Genomic DNA, 22,404 nt, shown 5'->3' on the forward strand with positions numbered 1-22,404 from the left:
TTATCTGATCCTTAGTATTCATAAACTTCTTTGTGTTACAGAACCAATATTACAATGCGAATGAAATAATTTTTCGTTTATATTTCAGTTTTTTTACTGTTTTTGTCTTTAACTGACCATCTATTCTTTCCTGCATTTCTTCGAGAGATGTATACAAACTCCAGTCCATTTCATTATTTTCTACAATTTTATTCTTGTGCATACTCCAAAGTGTTAAAAGTCTTCTGTCTTTCTGTAACATTAATTTTTATTTTTGCTGGAAACAAAATGTGTGCTTTAATATTGTTTTTCTTTAAGTCCTTTGTAAGAGGTATACACATTTTCCTTTTTGACATCACTGAAACTGAATAATCACTGGCAAACATTATAAAGTTTTCTTTTATTTTCACTGGATAATTAGTCCATGCTGTTTTTAAAACAAGATCTTTATCTTGGTTGGAAAAGAATCTAACTACCACTGACCTTGGTGTAGGTGGATTTTTCTTTATTGATGTATTGGAAAGTGATCTGTATGGCCTCTTAATACCAAAGTTAAGAGCTTCAGGTGGGTTCAGTGTATTAGGCATCCAAGTATTTACAAATTGAATCATACTGTCTCCTTCCTCTTTCTCTGGGATGCCATAAATCCTAATGTTGTTCCTTCTGGGTCTATTTTCTACATCTTCTATTTTTGTCCGAAATAAGTTATTTTGTTTCAGGAGAAATTCAGTATTATTTTTAGTCTCAATCAGTATTTCATCTAAATCAGTCATTGCCTGTTCTATATTTGAAATTTGTAAAGATTGTTGTTTGAACTTCACTCACCATTTCTACTTGTTTTTTTTTTGTACATTCCTCCTTAATGTTGCCTATTTTGCTTTCTAGTTTATCCATCTTTATATAAAGTTTATTGACGTTACTGAGTATAGACTGAATGTCTCTCTTCATTGTATTGTCCTGTATACTGGTTTTAGAGTGACTCATTCTGAGGGAATTAGTTTCTTGACATGAAGAAGTGATGAAAACGCTTTCAAACTTATTTTTTTCTTGCAGCATTTTTTTTCAGAAGTAATTTAGTTATACATTCATTAAGTTTTGAAATATATTCTTTAAATTTTTCTGTAAAAATATTGTCAGAGACATTAAAATGAAGCAGATCAAAAATACAGTGGTGTTAACTGCTCACCATCTTGGCCATGCTCCTGCCACAGTTTTTTCTGTAACTTGCATACTTGGGCAGCCGACAAAGAATTCATAGAATCACAGGATCATAGGAGGTTACTAAGCTATCGACCCGGAGGTCATTTCAAGCCTAACTGTTTCATCCCAATGTAATACCATAGATACTCTAATTAATACCCATGATTGTATTTAGTAATGACTGCCCATGTCCAGGAGGGTTGTAGGTGCTATGCCTGGTATGAATTGCAGTGCCCCAGCCACTCGTCCAGGTTCCTTTTGAACAGTGTCATAGAGGTGGTCTGCTTCACATGACTTGGCAGCCTATTCCAATGATGTGGCAGTTGCTGGGAGACAAATATGTCCCTCCAGCATGTCCTATTCAAGTCACAGGCCATGTTTATTTATTTTATTTTATTTTATTTTACATTTGTTGACCGGGCTAGTCAAGCTGGATGCATGTCCATTTTCAGCAGAGGCCTGGGGAGATAAGCTCCATTAAGCTAATATATCGCAAAAGAAATAACAATGATAATAATGATTTACATAAAGGTACATGACAACAATAGACTAACTAGCAAAAAAAAACAATTTACATGAGTATCTGATACAAGATGTGTTGGCATTATTACAAGAGAGAAAGAGGTAAAAAGTAATTAAAGAGATAATAAAAAAAACATTTCACACAGTAGAGAGCTTAATACTCATCACAGAGAAGGCTTGTTTGGTTCTCTGGAATGGGTAGTTTTAGTCCCATTTGATTCATGGATGTGCAGCAAATTCATTAGTTTTGGGTCAGAGGTTACTCTGCAAGCCAGGCATAAGTATCCTGCTAGCTCATATTTTAGTTTGTTTAGAAGACAGCCTGGGATGCCATCTGGTCTCATAGAGGTTGTGTTTTGCCTTTGACAGGGCTTTAATGACCTGCTCTTTGGATATGTAGGGTTTGGGGAGGTTAGTGGAAAGGTTTGTGATACGTTTGGAGGGGATAAGGGTGTGAAATTTTCACCAAATCTGTCCTCTAGCAGGTTTGTTATCTCTGCAGGATCAATGTGTGGGATACCGTTGATCACTAGTTCGGCACATGCTTGGGTCCTACCTTTTAGGCTATGCATATAGTTGGAAAGGCCTTATGATTATCCATGGCGGTGATTGCTACATTTTACCCTTAGATGATTTGACATGTTCTCTTATTTGGCTGTTAAGGCTGAGGAAGGTGTTTTTCATTGGTGGGGCATCGCCTTAGTTTTCTTAAACAACAACTTTTTGCATTTGTTGTAAAGTTTATTGATGCTGAATGTCCACCAGTGTGGCTTTTTTTTAGTTGGGACTCTGGCTTTGACTCTCTCTGGAACAGTCAAGTCTATCCACTTATACAAGTGATTGTACAGGACTTTAGTGTAAGCTTTGGTGTAGTTACCACTTCCAGCTGGTGGTGGGGCTTGGAATGCATTTATACCTTCCCTAGAAGGGTATAGTTTGCTTAGGAGAAGCTTTTTAGTCTGACTTCACCCTTTGTGAGTTCTAGAATTAGTGCCAGTCCAAAGACGACTGATTTGTGGTCGTATTTAACTAATGAGGGTCCAACAGTTGTAGTGGTGCATCTGTTTATCATGTTAGTGAGGACCAGATGTAGTATGTTTTTCCTCTTGTTGTGGTTTGAACAATTTGTTCCAAGGCATTTGAGTCAACAAAGTCAAGGAACCTTTGTGTTAGTGAGTTAGAGCTAGAGTAGGTTTCCCAGTTGATGGTGGGATAATTGAAATTCCCCCATGACCAGAGTGTTTGGCAATATTTGGATTGACTCCAGTTTGGTCAAGTAGGTCTTGTGTGCATCATGATCAATGGAGGGGGATCCATACCTAACTATGACTAAAATGGGAATCTTACCCACAGTAATCTGAGCTTGGAGTAACTCCATGGAGTTGTCCAGTCTAACTAATCAGGAGATGAATTTACCTCTAATATAGATAGAAACACCATCTGTTTTGGTTCTCACATATTCATTTTGTGGTCTGAAGTTCTCGAAGGCATTGTGGCTTTGTGAGGCCAGGGTACTCTCTGAGGACTTGAACCAGGTTTCTGTGACTGCACAGACATCTAGATCCCCAAGTGATAGAAGTGCTTCCAGGGTGTGCAGTTTTTGGTTTAAGCTCCTACCTTTTAGCAGCATAACCCTTATTTTGTTATGGTTGTCAATTTTCACGTCATCAATTTTATTTTTGAGACCTTGCCTAAAACAGGTACTATGGGGGAGGCAAGAGCCTTTGCCAGCAGCTAAAAGCCTAGTGATGCTGGTGCAAACCATCTCTGGCAAAGCAGCGAGGTTTGTTGAGCATGTCATCACAGGCTGACAGAAACTGGATCCCCCTTTGAATGACACCAAAAACTAAGCCAATTATTGAACTCGGTCACTTTTTGTTTATACTGTGGCATCATTCTAGGTGAGGGTAATATTCTGCTCAAGGCTGAGGACATACCTGCCTTGGACACTTACTCGGAGAGCTCAATCATGTCTCTCTTTGTATAGTCCAGTGAGGTACATCGTACATGAGCTATGACAGAGTCATAATGGTACTTGTTGACAAAAGACCTGAGTGCATGCATGATCTGAGAAATCCTAGCACCACACAGGCAACTGACTGTGACTTTCTCCTTCTCTAACCTGGTGAGTGGGATATCAGTGTGTCTCACTATGGAGTCTCCAATGAGAAGAAAATGTGTTTTTTGAGTGTTGTGCCTTAATGGCTTGGTAGGTGAGACGATGGTGTTGTTATGTGTTTTGGGTGCTGTGGGAACTGTGCTAGTTGTAGCAATCCTTTGTTTTGGAAGTCTCTGGTATTTTGGTAAGTTTTTTGAGAGAATCTCTTCATATGTTGAATTATGTGTTGGGTGCATATTATGTGTATGAGTAGTGGTACTATGTGCATGAGTAGTGGCGGGTGAGTTGACAGCCTCTAAAGTGTTACTGCTTTGAGTGTGAGAGAGCAGGGATTTAAGATTTTTGGTGTAAATACATCTCTCACACTCTGTACTATTTGCACAGGGTTGTCAGTGTACATAAGGCAGTTGCTCACTGCCTCAGGAGGCCAAAGTCAACAAGGCTGGCAGGAGAAACAAGGTTAGTCCAACTATCCATAATTCTAGGTTTGAAGAACTGTTATCACAAATGGGGTTCTTTCAGGACTGATCTAGGAGGTGCTCTGTAGATAGGTATTTTTGACAGGGTTTTTGGCTGGTGGTTTAATAGGTCACAGCTCACTAGCATTACTTCTTAGACTGGAGATGTAGACCACACTAATATACTATAGCTGTATCTAAGGGAACAACAGTTGAAATTACATGTCCGGATATGGAGCACAATTGTGGGGCAATGGGCAGTGCTGTCTGATGTGCAAACAAGCAGAAACTGGCTCATATGCAGGGCTTAACTACTAGAAGCTAAAAACTTTAAAAAACCTCAAAAGAACCAATGAAGATGCTTATTCCAAGCCCTAGACCAATCACCATTCACCAGACAGGTTAAAATCAGCACACTTCTCTCACAAGGGTGCAGAAGGGCCCCTTCCAATCAAAGATGGCTTGGAAAATGTGCTCAGAATACAACAGCCACTACAAACAGTCCCAGAAAAAAAAAAAAAAAACGGCACCCTGTGTGGCAGTGGCTGCTTTAGCTTAATAGGAAAATGTACATTATTTGTCTTGTTTTATGTCAAAATCATCGAAAAGAATAGAATTTGGGGCAAATGCAGAAGGAAAACTATGTTATGACAGAGATAGCTTACAGGAAATTCAACATCTAAGCTCAGAGTGCAGAAGCATTGACAGGCTGCTGTCTGCAGGGCCTGTGAGGCCTACAACACTCCACAAACTACAGGAACTAGGACTTATACTCAAACATGGTCCAAACTGGCTTGTTCAAGCAAAGCTGTTTGCTACCACATGCAAGATGTGTAAAAGAAGGAAAAGATGTGAAAGAACAAGGAAGTACAGATCTTTGCTGGACTCTCTGCCAGGTTGAAGATAATCAATACAGGCCTGTACTCCCATCCTTGCTACTGGCCAATGTTCGCTCCTTGGATAGCAAAATTGACTACATAAGACTGCAGTTAACCACTCATAGCAAGGCGAGAAACAGCTGTGTACTTATGTTTACTGAGACATGCTTAAACAATAATATAAATTACAGTGCAGTCTATGTAGAAGGGCTTACATTATTTAGAGCAGACAGAAGAAACCGGGCACTTTGTGGAAAATCAAGGGGGGGGGGGTGTCTGTATCTATGTCAACAATAACTGGTGCACCAACTGTGAGTTGGTTACTAAACACTGCTCTGAAAATATCAAGTTTGTCATTGAAATGCAGACCTTTCTATCTGCCAAGGGAGTTCAATGATGTGAGCATCACAATGGTATATATTTCCCCCAGTGACAACACCAATGAGGCACTGAATACACCTTACCAGTCAACCAGTAAGCTACTAAACCAGAATCCAGAGTTTACTCACATAATAGGAGGTGATTTTAATCAAGAAAATCTGAAAATAGTTTTACCTCATTACTTCAAAGGTGTGGTCTTTGCAATGAGGGGAGAAAACATTCTGGATAAGGTCTACACCAGTGTCAAGCTAGCATATATATAGCAGTACCTCATCCAAATCTGAGTAACTCAGATCATCTCTCCATTATGCTACTACCAGCATATAGTCCATAGTTAATCAGAGGAAAGTCGTCTAGGAAACAAATAAGGTTATGGCCAGAGGGAGCTGTTTCACCACTCCAAGACTGCTTTGAAAGCACGGACTGGAATATATTCAAGGAGGTGGCTACTATGGAACAGAAAATTAACCTGGATGAGTACACAGAGTCCATGATAGCATATATATCAAAGTGTGTGGATGATGTGACAGTCAACAAGAGCATCATCACAGGAGTGAATCAGAAAACCTGGTTCACATGTGGAGTGTACGAGCTCTTGAAGGCACACAATGCTGCCTTTAAGTCTAAAGACAAAGAATGCCCTTAGTGAAGCCAGAGTGAAACTAAGTAGAGGAATAAGAGAGGCTAAGCGGGCCTATGGATAGAAAATTCAGGGTCACTTCTCAGACCTGAGAGACTCCAGGCATCTATGACAAGGTACACAGTCTATATCAGACTACAGGAACCTACCTTTTCAATGTGATGATAACATGGAGTTTCTCAATGAGCTCAGCACCTACTTTAGGAGGTTTGAGAAGGGAAACAGTACAATGGCAAAAAAACTGCCCACCAACGAAGAAGATGATGTGCTCAACCTTCACCCAGTAGATGTTCAAAGGGCACTGTGATGAGTAAACCCAAGAAAGGCGGCTGGTCCTGACAATATCCTGGAGTAGGTGCTCAGGGACTGTGCTGGCCAGTTAAATATTGTTCTCACCAACATATTCAACATCTCTCTGCATCAAGCCACAGTACCCAAGTGCTTCAAGAATACAACCATTATATCACTGCCCAAGAAGTCTCCACCATCAAGCCTGAATGTCTACCGACCACTAGCTCTCACTTCCATTGTAATGAAGTGCTTTGAGAGACTGGTCAAAGACTACTGAACATCAAGTCTTCCTGCAACACTGGACCCACTCCAATTTGCTTATAGATCCAATCGTTCTACTGTAGATGTCATCTCACTGGCACTTCAGTTATCCTTGGCAGACCTGGAGAATAAAAACTGCTATGTCTGCATGTTATTTATTGACTTCAGCTCGGCCTTCAAAATGGTCATCCCCCAACATCTGATTTAGAAACTGGTCCATCTGGGTGTTAGCACTCCTTTGTGCAACTGGATTCTGGACTTTCTTATTGACAGACCACAAAAAGTATGAATAGACAACAGCACCTCAATGAGCATCACACTGAACACTGGGGTATCTCAAGGATGTGTTCTGAGTCCCCTGATGTTCACCATGCTAACACATGACTGCTTTGCTAGGTACAACACAAACCACCTTATTAAGTTTGCAAATTATACTACAGTGGCGGGTCTTATCAGCAATGGTGAAGAAAATCCTATAGAGAGGAGGTAAAACAACTGATTGTTTGGTGTGACAACAACAACCTGGCTCTCAATGTGAATAAAACAAAGGAGATAATAGTAGACTTTAAGAAGAGATGTGAGGCTCATTCTCCACTCACAATCAAAGGAGAAACAGTAGAAAGGGTGAAGAGCACCAAGTTCCTGGGGGTGCATATCACTGAAGACTTGTCTTGGTCAATAAACACTAATCACATTGTCAAAAAGGTGCAATAGTGTCTACACTTTCTAAGAAGGTGGAGGAGAGCAAAGCAAACACGTTCAGTTCTCACAAACTTCTACAGGGGTACCATAGAAAGCATCCTGACTAGTAATCTCTCAGTGTGGTATGGAAACTGCATAGTTTCAGATCACAAATCTCTCCAGAGGGTGGTGAAAGTGGCAGAGAGAATTAACAGGTCCATGTTCCCATCTATCTAGGACTTGTACTCTGCTTTGTGCCTCAACAGAGCCATGAAAATAGTCAAAGACTGCACTCACCCTGCCCATGGTCTGTTCTCGTGTTTGTCTTCAGGCAGGAGATACCATAGCTTATGTTGCAAAACCCTCAGATTTAATAGAAGCTTTTTTTCACAAGCCATCAGACTTCTGAACTCCAGTAATAGCATACACCATGCTAGTCATGGAGGTCTGGAGTTACAACACTGAAGTAATTCACAGACATATGCAATAACTCTATGAAAGTACAATCTTATACCTTATGTGCAATATTAACGATGCCAAGTTAGCATTCTGTGCAATTTGAAATCTGTCTGATTTTGATCTGTGCAATATTTCCGGTACTGACAAAGACATGAATGTGGAATAGTCTTAGCCCATATCATTACACTTATTACTGCACTTCATAAATGTCTTACTGTTGTTATTGTTGGATTAGCTTTAGTATATGTTATTGTTGTTTTAATATCAGTATATGTTGCGTTCAAAGTAATGTAATTTTGTTCAGTTGCACTGTTGTGCAGTCTGAATGACAAGAAAGTTCACTTTGACATTGACTTTGAGATGCAGCAAACCTGTATCTGGACTGTGCTACAGCTACTAGCTACACTAATTTAGGCAGAAAACACTAAAACAATGTTTTAAACAGCAGAAAAAGAGCACTGAGACACTAAAATGCTTTAAACAGCAGAAAAACAGCAAGGATACACTAAATAATGTTTTAAACAGTAAACAAATCAGTTATTTAAAGCATTGCTTGGCAGGAAAACAGAACAAATGGAACAGATGCTTTGCAAGCAGTGAAAAGTAACAACAATTACTTTGTAAATAGTGAAAATAGCAAAAAAGCTTTGCAACAGTGAAAACAGGAACAAAATACAATTTAACAGGCACAATAAGACAGACAAATGCAGTACAAACAGTGCAGTTTAGTTTACAGTATTAAATACATTATTAAATGCTTTATGTTTCTCCAATCATAAGTCACTAGTTATATATTCTTGATGTGTATGTCAGGATTTATCTCTTGAACTTTGCTTTATTCTGCTCTGGAGGTAAATTTCTTGACATTCATGTTTCAAATGCATAATAATTTGGTTATGACCGAAGACTTGATCATTATATTTTTTTTATTTATTTATACCGCATAAGTGAACTGGTCAATGGGCCCTTTTTAGCCATGAACAAGCCATAGAGCCAAAGATAGTAACAAGTAAGAATTGCATTAAGAAATACAAAAAAAAAAAAAAAAAAAAAAAAACCACTACAATTAAGACACTTGGCAAAAATTGCATTGCATGTGCAACACAGAGCCAAGGTGTGATACTGAATAAGTAAAACAGAAAATAATATTTACAAGATTATATATATTCTTAATGCTTAAATATACAAAGTTTACTTCATAATATACTCGGCCTCACTTCGCTCCGCTACCCTACCCCCATTTTCACCCACCCCAATACAATTTCCTTTATTCCATCCACTCCCTCCCCTTCCTCTCCCACTAACTACTCACAAGCTCCTTCCTGTCACATTACTTAAAATTCCCTTCTCCTCAAATTTCTTAGACATCACTTCCTGTCTAACTTCATAGTCTACCCATATAATCCCTCTACCCTCTTACAGACATGCAATAACTTATCATTACCATCTCTCTCCTCACCCTTCTAATCACTCTAACATCATATCACTTTCAACTTCCTTCTCCACTGCTATACTGCCCCACTTCCAATAACTTTGATACTCATTTCACACCATCCTTCTACAATATCTCCCCAGCTCTATGTAACATCCCCAACACATGGCTTCGTAAATTAACCAGACTACAAATACTCCCTTCTACCTACAAATCTAAACATAAACTACACAAGCTGCACTTATATATCATTTTATTCTCTCTACCCTCTAATAACCTACTCATTTCTGGTGACATCCACTCAAACCCCAGCCCTTCCCTCACTCAAAATACAAACCCATCTCCCCTATCCTCCACCTCCCCCTCCCCTACCACTTCCCCTGACGATCCTCACTCTCTTACACAAATCAAAATTATATCAAAGCACATAACCACCTACTCTCTAAATATTCAAAGCCTTACTAACAAAATCACTGAGTTCCATGCCTGGATAACCCACACAACCCCTCACATTCTTTGCTTATCTGAAACTTGGTTTAAGCCACATATATCTAACAACAAAATTCTCCCTCCAGGTTATAGCACCTACCGCTCAGATAGATCCCCAAAAAGGGGGGTGGTGTAGCCATCCTCCACTTAAATAGCCTAAACCTCTCAACCTTCTCAGCACCCATCCTTGACTTCCACCCAGCAGAACTCTTAGTAGTAAACTGCCACCTCAACCCTCATAAAAATCTAGCAATAGTCTCCATCTATATTCCTCCTGGAAAAAACCTGTCCATCCTAGAGAACATCCTATTTTGGTTCTCCCACAATATTCCCTATGAAACTATCATCCTAGGTGATGTCAACCTAGACTGGTCCAGACTAAAAACTGACTCCCCTCAATTCAGTATAAATCTACATGGGTACCAGCAACTAATAACTTCCCCCACCCGAATCCATAAAAACCTAACTTCTAGCTCCACCATTGACTGGATATTGACCAACTCTCCTAAACTCCATCACAACCCTACTGCTCTACCAGATCAACTTAGTGATCATCTACCCATCTCTGTCCTTTGATACACCTTCTAACCTCCCAAACCTAATCATTATAGAAACTATCGAAAACATTCCAAATTCAACATTTCCCAGTTTAACTCTATTCTATCTTCCACTGACTGGTCATTCCTTAAACATATCCATCTAGATGATGCAGTAGAAAGTAACATCTTCTTAAATACCCTGAACTCCCTTGCTCCCTCTAGAAAGATAAGAATAAAATCCAGCTAAGCACCCTGGCTTTCCAAAGACATAACGTCCTTTATGATCCAACGAGATAAAGCCTGGAAAACCTGGACCAAAACTAAAGAATTACCCTTCCTTCATAGCTACAGACATCTCAGAAATCTCACAAAGAAACAATTCAATGCAGATAAAAAGTCTTTCTTCAACTCTGACCAACTGAATAGCAAGTCCAACCCCCAGAAGTTCTGGTCAACTATAAATAAAATACTCTCTCCTGGCTGCCCCTCTAACCCCTCCCCCTGTCCTAATACATCCTCTCTAGACACTGCTACCCTACTTAATAAACACTATCGACACCATTCAGGCACTCTTACCTTCCAATGGAAACACTACAACTCAACCTACCCCTATCTACCCACCTAACAATAACCCTTTCACCCTACATCCTGTTCCCACTTCTTATATCTGATCTCTACTTCTTAAGCTAAAGCCTTGCTCTCCTTCCACTGATAATCTATCTCCTATCTTCCTCAAACTGTCTGCTGACTCCATTGCTTTCTCAGTATCTATACTAATCAATAGGTCCATTCAAGAATCCACTCTACCTACTTTCTGGAAATCCTTTTTCACTATTCCCCTTCATAAAGGTGGAAACTCTACTGACCCATCTAACTACTGACCCATAGCTATTCTATTCCCCCTCTCTAAAACTCTTGAAAAATGCTTTCACTCACAATTACTAAAACATCTCCTCCAAAACAATCTCCTCACATCCACCCAGCACTGTTTTTGTCCTAACCATAGCACAACTACAGCCCGCCTATCCTTCACCCATTCCATTGCTGAGGCTCTAGACAACAACAAACTAATCTTCTGTCTCTTCCTAGACTTGTCCAAATCATTTGATACTGTCTCCCACCTCCTACTGTTATCTAAACTTTCTAGTCTCAGTCTATCTTCCCCCACCCTTTCCTGGTTCTCCAGCTACCTATCTCACAGGTGGCAGTCTGTTAAATATCTCTCTTCATCTTCCCCATTCCTACCTGTCCCAATAGGAGTACCCAAAGGCTCCATCCGTGGCCTCCTCCTGTTCAATATCTTCCCTAATGACCTCCGCATATCTTGCAAACAATCCTCCCTCATACAGTATGCCGATGATTCAACTCTCATCTCCATCTCTGATGACATCAGTGACCTCCATACACTCACTCAGCTTACCTTTTCATGAACTGAACAGTGGCTAACCATTAACTTACTCATCCTCAACCCAAAAAAGACCAAACTCCTATTTCTTCCCTGCTCTCTCACTCAACACAAATCCTCCTTTTCCATCACTTCCTCTAATAACACAGTCATTACACCTGAAACCCATACTAAACTTCTAGGAGTCATCATTGATGATGAACTCAAATTTAATATGCATCTTCTCCATGCATAAAAAACAAACCGGAAACTTGGTTTACTTTATTATAGCAAAAGATTCTTAACTGCAAATGCTAGACTCTCCCTAGCTCAAGCTCTCCTCCTCCCCTCCCTTCTTTATGCTGCCCCTATATTCACCAACATTCAAGCCAAAACCTTAAACAAACTCCAGCAAACATATCATAAGATAGGAAAATTCATTATAAACTCTTCTTATAATACTCACCACTGCCTACCCCTTACATCCCTCCACTGGCTCGAGTTCCCCCACCTACTGTTGCTATCACAACTTCAAATGTAAGCTCACAGTGCTGTAAGATGTTACTACAGTGCAATGGACTAGGAATCAGCAATGTGAAAGTTGCATGGCCGTACAAAAAAAACAGGGTAATTGTATCTAGTAATCTTGTTTTTCTGAAGTAATATCAAAGCAAACTAAACCTGATAATTTTGGAATGGTACCACGAGTGGAGTGTAACATAAACACTAGTATATCATTGTATGAATCCATGCATCTATAGCACTTGCATTTACTTTCTTTATGTAAAAGGTCTCTGTGCATTTTTTGAAAGTCAGTAGTTGGTTTATATTCCTAAATTTTGCTGGGAGATTGTTCCAAACAGCTGGAACTATTTTAAGAAAATTCTTTCACACATGCCCAGTGTGAATAGGTCCTTTGTAACAGAATATCATTATTTCTAAGAGCATAGAATTGGTTTCTAAATTGCAGCCTACTGGGGAGCAGTGGACAGTAGCCATCATTTAATATTTTGTAAATTAATGTACTGAGCTGTAAAGTAATCCTAGCTGTAACAGTTAGCCAATTGTTTTGAGTTAAGAATAGTGTAGTGATGCTCAGGCTTGTTAGGTAGGTCTGTGGATCTAAGTATTTTATTCTCGGCTGATTTAATGAGTGCTTCATTGTGGGCAGAGAGAAGTGCAGTTAAACAGAGACAGTATTCCAATCTGGGGTGGAGTACATTTATGGCAGTGCCTCACCTAGCTTCAGTGATCAACAAGTTAGGCATTTTGTATGAAACTTTAAGCTGAATTAATACCTTGCTGACCCACATGTCTGTTTGCTGGTAGAAATATAGGTTTTGGTCTACGATTACTCTTGGGTACCTCTCTTGTGTGGCAATAGCAAGATGGATGCCCAGAGGGCTGTGGTGCTGATATTAGGGATATTAGTTAGCTTTCTAGAGGTGCTAAATATCATTTTTTTTTCTTTTTCTTATATGTAGATTTTGCAAGTCAGTAGTTGATTTATATTCCTAAATTTTGCTGGGCGATTGTTCCAAACAGCTGGAACTATTTTAAGAAAATTCTTTCACACATGCCCAGTGTGAATAGGTCCTTTGTAACAGAATATCATTATTTCTAAGAGCATAGAATTGGTTTCTAAATTGCAGCCTACTGGGGAGCGGTGGACAGTAGCCATCATTTAATATTTTGTAAATTAATGTACTGAGCTGTAAAGTAACCCTAGCTGTAACAGTTAGCCAATTGTTTTGAGTTAAGAATAGTGTAGTGATGCTCAGGCTTGTTAGGTAGGTCTATGGATCTAAGTATTTTATTCTCAGCTGATTTGATGAGTGCTTTATTGTGGGCAGAGAGAAGTGCAGTTAAACAGAGACAGTATTCCAATCTGGGGTGGAGTACATTTATGGCAGTGGCTCACCTAGCTTCAGTGATCAACAAGTTAGGTATTTTGTATGAGACTTTAAGCTGAATTAATACCTTGCTGACCCACATGTCTGTTTACTGGTAGAAATATAGGTTTTGGTCTACGATTACTCTTGGGTACCTCTCTTGTGTGGCAATAGCAAGATGGATGCCCAGAGGGATGTGGTGCTGATATTAGTTAGCTTTCTAGAGGTGCTAAATATCATTACTTCTTTTCTTTTTCTTATATGTAGATGACATCTCATGTCTGCAAAATTACGTCAGTATAGTTTCAAAATCTTTCTGAAGTTCACTGTCCAGATTGGATGACCATTTGTTGGATCTGGTCAGGACAATATCATCTGCTTTCATTATACAGTTAATCTGATGTAGATCCAATGGAAGATCATTAATATACAGTGAGAATAACAGTTGATCTATGAAACCTTGTGGGACACCATGTGTTATGCTCCAAGTCTGAGTGTCATTGTAAGATCCTCTTCTCCATGAACTGTCAGTCTCTTTCTTGCAAGGTTTCATATATCTTCTTCAGCATTAATTTCATTTTAAGCAGTCAACAATACCAGGAGGAAGTGATCCATTTAACAGAACAGGGAACCATTTTGTTTACCAGTCTCTGTGAAGGTTTAACAGAAATGGGAACCATTTTATTTGCCAGTCACTGTGAAGGCAGCTCTCCTCCCAACTTTCTTTATCTTTAAGTTACTGTATATGTAAACTACTTACCTCTTACAATTACATTAACAGTTAAAATTTAACATTTGCCAGCTAAGATCTCAAGACCAGTCATCTCATGCATTATGCCCTCATTTAGTCTTGCAGCAGAGAAGAGGTCATTCCCTAAGATATTCACTGTATGATGGAATCAGTCTTCATGCTAAAATCAGAAAGAGAACACATTCTTAAGGTTCCAGTTTAAGTTGAAGGAATATTTTTAGAGTCCCTTCCTACATCATTGTATGGTCTTGCTATTCAGTATCCCACATCCATGACAGGTTTACCAGCTTTCTCTGATTCCACTCCCTATGACTTACTCTGTTTCTGTTGGGGCCAGTCATAGAACCCAAGGGCCACCTGGGAGTCATGGCCATTTACATTCCATCAGGGCATTTAAATTATGCGTTATCCTCCAGTCCCTCTCCTAGTATGGTGTTGTGTAACGCTCAATGGTTGGGAGTGCAATGGAGACATGAAGCATATCACACCCCCGCCCATGGCATCTCAGCCATGTCCAACACCCTACTATTTCTAAGCTACACCCTTTCATACAACATCCCCAGTCTTCACTAGGGATTACAGCTATAAATGCCCACATAACCACCCGCCATCCCTGGGATGAGTAAACACATCCCATTCTTGCTACTCCTTCAGTTGTCTGACCCATTAATCAAACCCTAGTTAACTGGGCTGTAGTCAGGGTTTTATCCTTTTACACAGCAGCAAGTTGAAGGAATAACTGACTGCTGTACATGAGAGTAAATATTTTAGAGATAAGGGGTAGGGTGCTAATCAGTACAGGTGACTTCATTTCAGCCTTATGGCAAACAGTTATAGGTAGTACTCACATGAACTCACTTATGTTCACCTGTTCACCATTCTCTGCATTGATGTGTATTTATTATTAGGACAGATGATGTGTTTATACTGTCAGCAAACTTGTTCTAATTAAGCAGAAGAGACTTTATGGAAGTGATATTACCATTCTTTTTTTTTGTTTTTCACAACCTTATATTCTATGTCATAAGATTTTAACTTCTGATAATGATGTCGTATTTGCATAGTTTTGTCCTATGACCAGGGATGTAACAGAAAAGAGTATTTGCCTATATACATGTGTCAAAAAACAGCAAACAGACAAAAAATAAACATGTTAAGCTGAGCTTAGCCAAGTATATTCTTCAAACTACACAGCAGTAACAGTTAAACTTTTCACGTGAAGGAAGATATGGCTAGATATCATGAAGAAGATGAACTGAATGCCAAGCTCCTGTCTCTGTAAATTCAGAATCAAATGTATTTTTAAAGAATGACCAAACGTGAGATAAATTAACATGGAATATAAACTTGAAGGATTAAAAAATATAGTATTCGGTCAATGGGAAGATGCAAGTAAGGAAATATCAATGAACGTACCCAGGAATTCATTAAATTATATAGTGTGAGCTGTATAGCTCAAGCTGAAAGGCCCTGCTTTCACAAGGCAATATTTTGCAATTCAGAGATATGTTTGCCGCAGTGAGGACATACCTCATTATTAGCTAATTTGGATGTCTCCGAATTGCAGTTACTACCGCAACATGCAGATCATTGCTGATTTGCATGACACATTAGTTAACTGCTGTCCATGTAGGCACTGGCATCCCCTCAGTAACTCTTCCACACACACAAGTGCATATTCAAACACCAACACACACACACACACACACACACACACACACACACACACACACACACACACACACACACGCACACACACACACACACACACACACACACACACGCACACGCACACACGCACACACTCACACACACATGCATACACACAGTCATACACACACGTACACACACTCACACACATGCACCCATGCACACACATGCACCATAGTACTCTGCCTATCCTTGATTTGTGTGCCCTCTCTCATCTAGTTTTTTTCCCCACCCCACCCTGATTCCCATACCAGTTGAAGTGTCATTCAGGCACGTGAGTTTAAAGTAGCCCATGATGGCTAGTGCCCCCCCCAGTCCCAGTAACATTTACATGCCATTAAGGTACCATTGTAGTTTCCCTGGTGGCTAGTGTTTCCCTGATCCTGACCCCTGTACTGAAGTCAGTACTGTTATGGCAGTTAAATGTAGAGTAATCTCTCCTGTCTAGTGTTCCTTCCACTAATCCCCATACTGAAGTCTGTGCTTTTATGGCCCTTAAATGTAGAAATCCCTGCTGTCTAGTGTCCCCAACTGATCCCCGTACTGAAGTTTGCACCATTATGGCACTTAAATATAGAGTAATCCCTGGTGCCTAGTGGCTCCTCACCCTCCAGTCCCTATGATACCACAATGTCATTGGGCACACTGCCAAGCAGTCTCTTGAATGACTTTAATGTGTGGATGCCTTCTAGGAGCTGGTTCCAGGTGGAGAGAGCACAAAACTAAATTAGCGTATACCTCTTTAGCATTCAGCACAGCAGTGGGAATAGGAAAAATGTATAAAATAGAGAAGAAGCTGGTGAACACACAAACAACAAAAAAAAAGAAATGTATCTATGCATAATTATATAAGTAAATAAGTAAAAAAAATAAGTGAGCAAATAAATAAATAAATAATAGATGCCCTGAAAATAAAAGCTGCTGCCAATCTGTGTGGTTTGTTAGTATTCCTGAGAGTGTTCCTGAGGTTAGATTTAAAGACTATGAAAAAAACAAAGAATGAATTGTTGATTAAGATGTGCTTTTCAGTGTGAATCATGGGAAAAGAAGGTAGAGCAAGAGACTGAAAAGACTAAGTCATGTGATCACCTACCTGCATACTTGTACAGTCAACGAGGGACTAAGTCATGTGATCACCTACCTGCATACTTGTACAGTCAACGAGGGAGTTTAATGATAAGCAAGCTATAGTCTCAGAGTAATAACTTTCAGTAGTAATTCTGCCTTATATAGATGGAAGTCGCAGTGGTGGTGCTTTGGTAGCGTTGTCGCCTCACAGTAAGATGCTGTCCAGTTCAATTCTCAGCTAGAGCGTCTTCTGCGTGGAGACATGTGTGAATGGGTGTACCTTCGTTGAAGGTTGTGCGTCAGGGCTGGTAACTCGACATGTAAAAATCAACTACCAATCATTAGCGGACCGGAGTTCCACTGTGGCGACCCCTAACCGGGAAAAGCCGAAAGACACAAACAAATAGATGGAAGTCACCTTATGATAAAGTAAAAGAAAAATGGAGGTACCTTGCGCCTATTTGTGAGTAGTTGGATACTGTGATTAGGGTCCTGACAGAAGGTGGATTCTTGATATATTTTCCTATTGAAGCTGAGCAATTCTGTGAGTAGCCACACCAGAAACATGACAGGATAACAGTGTGAGCCTACAACAGGGAAAAACAGAGTAGCAAATGCATCAAAAGAGGCCATCAAATTAGATTTCTAATAAGGAAAGAGAAACAAAGGAGGTGACAGTTACAGACACTAAACTGAATAAAGATGTTCATTCCTTTATTCTCTCTTTCATTCTTCTGGACTTTTTTTTTATTAATTGATTGTGAAAGAGCCAAAATATCCTAGCACTCAATGGATATGAGGCACATAATTAATCCTAGATATAATGAGAGATCATTTCAGGATCCACTTGCACATGCACAGACACACACACACACACACACACACACACACACACACACACACACACACACACACACACACACACACACACACACACGCACATTAAAGCACTGCTTACATATCTGATGGCAATTTAAAAGATCGTCAGTTATTTAATTGGTATGTGAAAGGAAACCAGAGTATCATACACACACACACTCACACACACACACACACACACACACACACACACACACACACACACACACACACACACACACACACACACACACACACACACACACACACACATGGACATAGGGAGAACAAGCAGATAAATGCAGATATGGGATGCACTGATAAGTAAGTAATTATTGTGTAAGCTGTTATGATGCAGAATGATAATGATTAAGATATGTGAATGGAGGAATAATTAAGTGCATGCTGGCATAATGGTTAAGATCTTTGTCTCCAATACATAAGGCTTGATCCTGACATCTGACCAATTCCTGTGTGTAGTTTCCATTTTCTCCATGTGTATATGTGTGGCTCTTCTCACCTCCCAAAAGCATGTTACCTGTTTCCATCTCAAACTCAGTCAAGAATGGAATTGTGGCAGCAACAGAGAATCTTGATGGTGCCTATCAGGGGAAGAGTGGTACAGGCCAACCATTTTGGTCATCAACTGTGGTATGCAGTATCCTCTTTATAGGAGATAGTGGTGCACTGTGTCAGTGCGAACTACACAATGATGTAGTAATTCACCCTAGCTGATTGGGTGATATTGACTAATGTCATCATAAAATAAGTGCTACTCCACCACTGAACAGGAAGATTGTCATTAATTCAGAAATTAGAGTGCAGGCAAAGTGTACAGACATGAAGAAAGAGGATCTGGAGGATGAGATGTACAACCGGACCACATATATAGATATTCCGGACTGGTCCAGAGGCATGGGGAATGAGCTGCAAGGAGTGAAAGGGACACAGCTATACTTGGTATGGAAGGCATGAGATGAAATAGATGGTCATGTAGCAAGCAATGGCTCCTGTAAATAGATAAATAATAATCTTTGATGGAAATAAAGAAAGGAGAAAAGCAATTAAAATGAGGAAAGAAGTGATAAGGATTACAACATATCGAGAGGAAGATCAAAACAGCCAGTGGAAAGGAAAAATGACAGAATGAAGAAAACAACTGAAGAAGAGAATGGAAAAAAACAAAACAAACAAAAAAACTGCTAGTTATTGCAAGGGAATATGGAAGAGAAAGGGAGAACTATCCAGAAGGTGTATATTCATGACAGTGAATGCATGGCAATAATTGGGGATGGGATGAAGAAAAGAAAATCCAAATTAAGACAAATAGGATCACTGAGGATCAGGGGAGAATGATACTAGGGAAAGGAATGGAATGGTCTGGCTGTTTAATCTGCAGGATTACCAGTATGATGTGTAAAAGGACTTCTCCATGCAGTGCTAGATTGGATTCTCTCATGATCCACTGGCTTTGTGATTCCAAGCAAGTCACTTAACCCGACAGTGAGCTGCTCTCAGAAAAGGCAGTTTAGCCCAGTGTGTTTACCAGGTCAATGCAAACTTAAGATAGAAGGTTGGACCATAAAACAAACAGGAAAATATAAGTCATCATAAATATACAGAGAGGCTGTTGTAATGCTAATGGTGAATAATGGTGTGAGCGCGAAAGGGGCTTAAATAGGAAAACTGAGAGATTCAATATGAAATGTATAAGTGATAAGATAGTAAATGTATATAAGAAATGTCAAAAGTAAAACAGATGTGAAGCAAGCAAAGACAATTAAAAGATGAAGTGAAAATGAATACGTTGAAGCACATAACTAAAAACCAAATATGAATGAAATGATTAAATCAGAAGGGCTGAAAGATCCAATGAGTCTAGTACAAATACAATGACCAATTAAGTTATAAGCAGTGCCAAAATGTACTGACCTTTATTAAAACTGAATTCTTGTTTACCCATTCAGTTTAAGTAAAGTGGGTGAAAAGTTCATGAAAGAGGGAATGAGTATATATTGCAGTATTACTGACAAACATCTGCTGCAATCAGAGCAACATGTTTAGTATTTGGTTATAGTATTTAAGGGTACATAGTCATGACTGGTTGAATTAGCTTTTATATAATGAATTGCATGTCAGTGCCATACTTTTTAGGATATCCAAAATTCCACGACAGAGGAAACCGACAGTTGAATAAAATGTTAAGTGTTTTATTAACATCCACTTTTCGTTCAAAATCACTGAACTTCATCAGACTAACATAAAAACATAAAAAACTTTTTATATATATACCTGATTAAAACATCACATGTTACATTTGAATGGATCAAGCAGCTGATGAGAAGTCCCTGATGTCAATGGTGAGAGTAATCTACACAACTCTTAAAGTACTACTGCATCCAAAAATCTATTTTTGGTTCTAAAAATACTGAAAATGAACAACCTTGTAAGACTAGTACCAGTATGTATATGAACACTGAAAACAAAAACAGAAAACTGACATGAATTGTAAAAAATAATAATGAATTTACCTTTGCAAACTTCTTAGCTTCAAAATGCAAGCTAAGCTGACTCTATCATTTAGCCCCGGCCACCTGTATGAACAAAACTTCAACTGCCAAAGCAGCTCCAAACGCTCCAACAATAATTGAAAAGGACCCCCTCTAATGTCAAAAGGTACCTGCCCCAACACCCTAAATGTAAAACTATGCTGTGGACAATCATTCACATGCTTCACCAATGCATTTTCAGACTTCTTCTTCTTAATGCTGTAAATGTGCTCATAAATTCATTCATTAAATCCTCAGTCAGTCTTGCCCACATAAAAAGCTGGGCAAGACTGACAGCAGGCTAAGTAGACCACTGATCTAGATTTACAGTTGAATCTTCCCATAGTGTGATAACTGATTCCATTTATTTTGCACCTTGAACCAGTAGCAATGTACCTACACATGTTACAACTCTCACACTTAAAAGTGCCTTTGAGCCTAACACGAGTGTCATTTTTAATTTCTAATAACCGTTTAAGGTTGTCACCCCTCCTGTATATAAATCTGGGCACATGTCCTAACTTAACCTGGAGGGAATCATCACACATGAAAATACTCCAATTCTTGACCAGGATTTCTCTGATTAAGTTGGTCTCGGCACTGTAAGTAGTAATGAAAGAAGTAGTGATATCAGCCTTCCTATTCTCGGTCGTGGTCTCCGACCCAAATGTTAATGGCTGCTCAATTTGCACAATGACATTTGAACTGTAGTGTAAAAGAGGTTTGTAAATTCCACTTTCTCTTTTGGCCTGAACCTCACTGACTAGTTCTTGTATAAACTTCTCCGGATAACCTCTATGGAGAAATAACCCCTTAATTTCATATTTGGATGTTGACAGATGTTACACCAGTTTTTGACATAATTTTGCAGCATGTGGATGACTATATCATTTACACTGATAGCAGAGAAGGGAACCACCACTACGCAGGAATTCTACAAAACAACCCATCACATTGAGGTCCTGGGAATCATTAGTTACACCCAGATTGGCTTCAAGGTCTTTGCTGCTCCACATGGTGTCTGGTATATTGACAGTATATTAACTAGAATGGTTAATACTCCATTAATTGCATGGTTGTGTGCAGTGCACAGGGTATTATATACAACATGTTTGTGCACCATGCAGTCATTTCTCATGATTTACACATCTCGCATATATGTGACCTCTATCAGCATTTCACACAGGGTGCCTTTCCACAGTGGCATAGGTTTATAGGTTCATGAATAAATACTGGGCTATCAGTCTGTAGAGTATTACAAGCCTAACCAATAAACAGGGATCAAAATCCCAGCCTGTACCTTGTGCCTGTGAGGTAAAGACCTTAGCCATTAAGACAATTTTACTTCCTAATCTGCTGATGCACATCATGCCAGCTACAGAAGCCAAGATATGCTGCTGCCATTAAGATATGCAGCAGACCAGTCATGCTAGTGTCCACAGATAATACAGGATATGTTTTGTAACTGTAGCTAAGGGCCACATTTTGAACCCACAGGTCATGCCTGAGAGGGCATACAACACCACACACATTTGCAGGCACAGAATATTGTCAATCTTGTGTTCATACTCATGAAACATGCCTCTAGTGCTTGGATACATTTAATAGAACACTGTAGTAAGCACCTAAGACTTTTGCAGTTAGTTATTCATCATGTGTTACACAGTATAGTGGTATGGAAACTGTTACAACTTGTGAACATTGCAGTTCTGCTTTACAGATCTTTTTCAGTAGTTTTGCTGGGGTTGTGCATTCAGCCATCAGAGGAACCATTGTAGTGGTACCCCAATCAAGGCAGAGGTAGGTGCAATAGATTGTGCCACTAGCAAAGTGGTGGTATATGGTCTATAACGATGAGCAACA

Source organism: Protopterus annectens, chromosome 11.part0, assembly GCF_019279795.1.
Source record: "Protopterus annectens isolate FY-2018-M chromosome 11.part0, PAN1.0, whole genome shotgun sequence".
Lineage (NCBI taxonomy): Eukaryota > Metazoa > Chordata > Ceratodontiformes > Protopteridae > Protopterus > Protopterus annectens.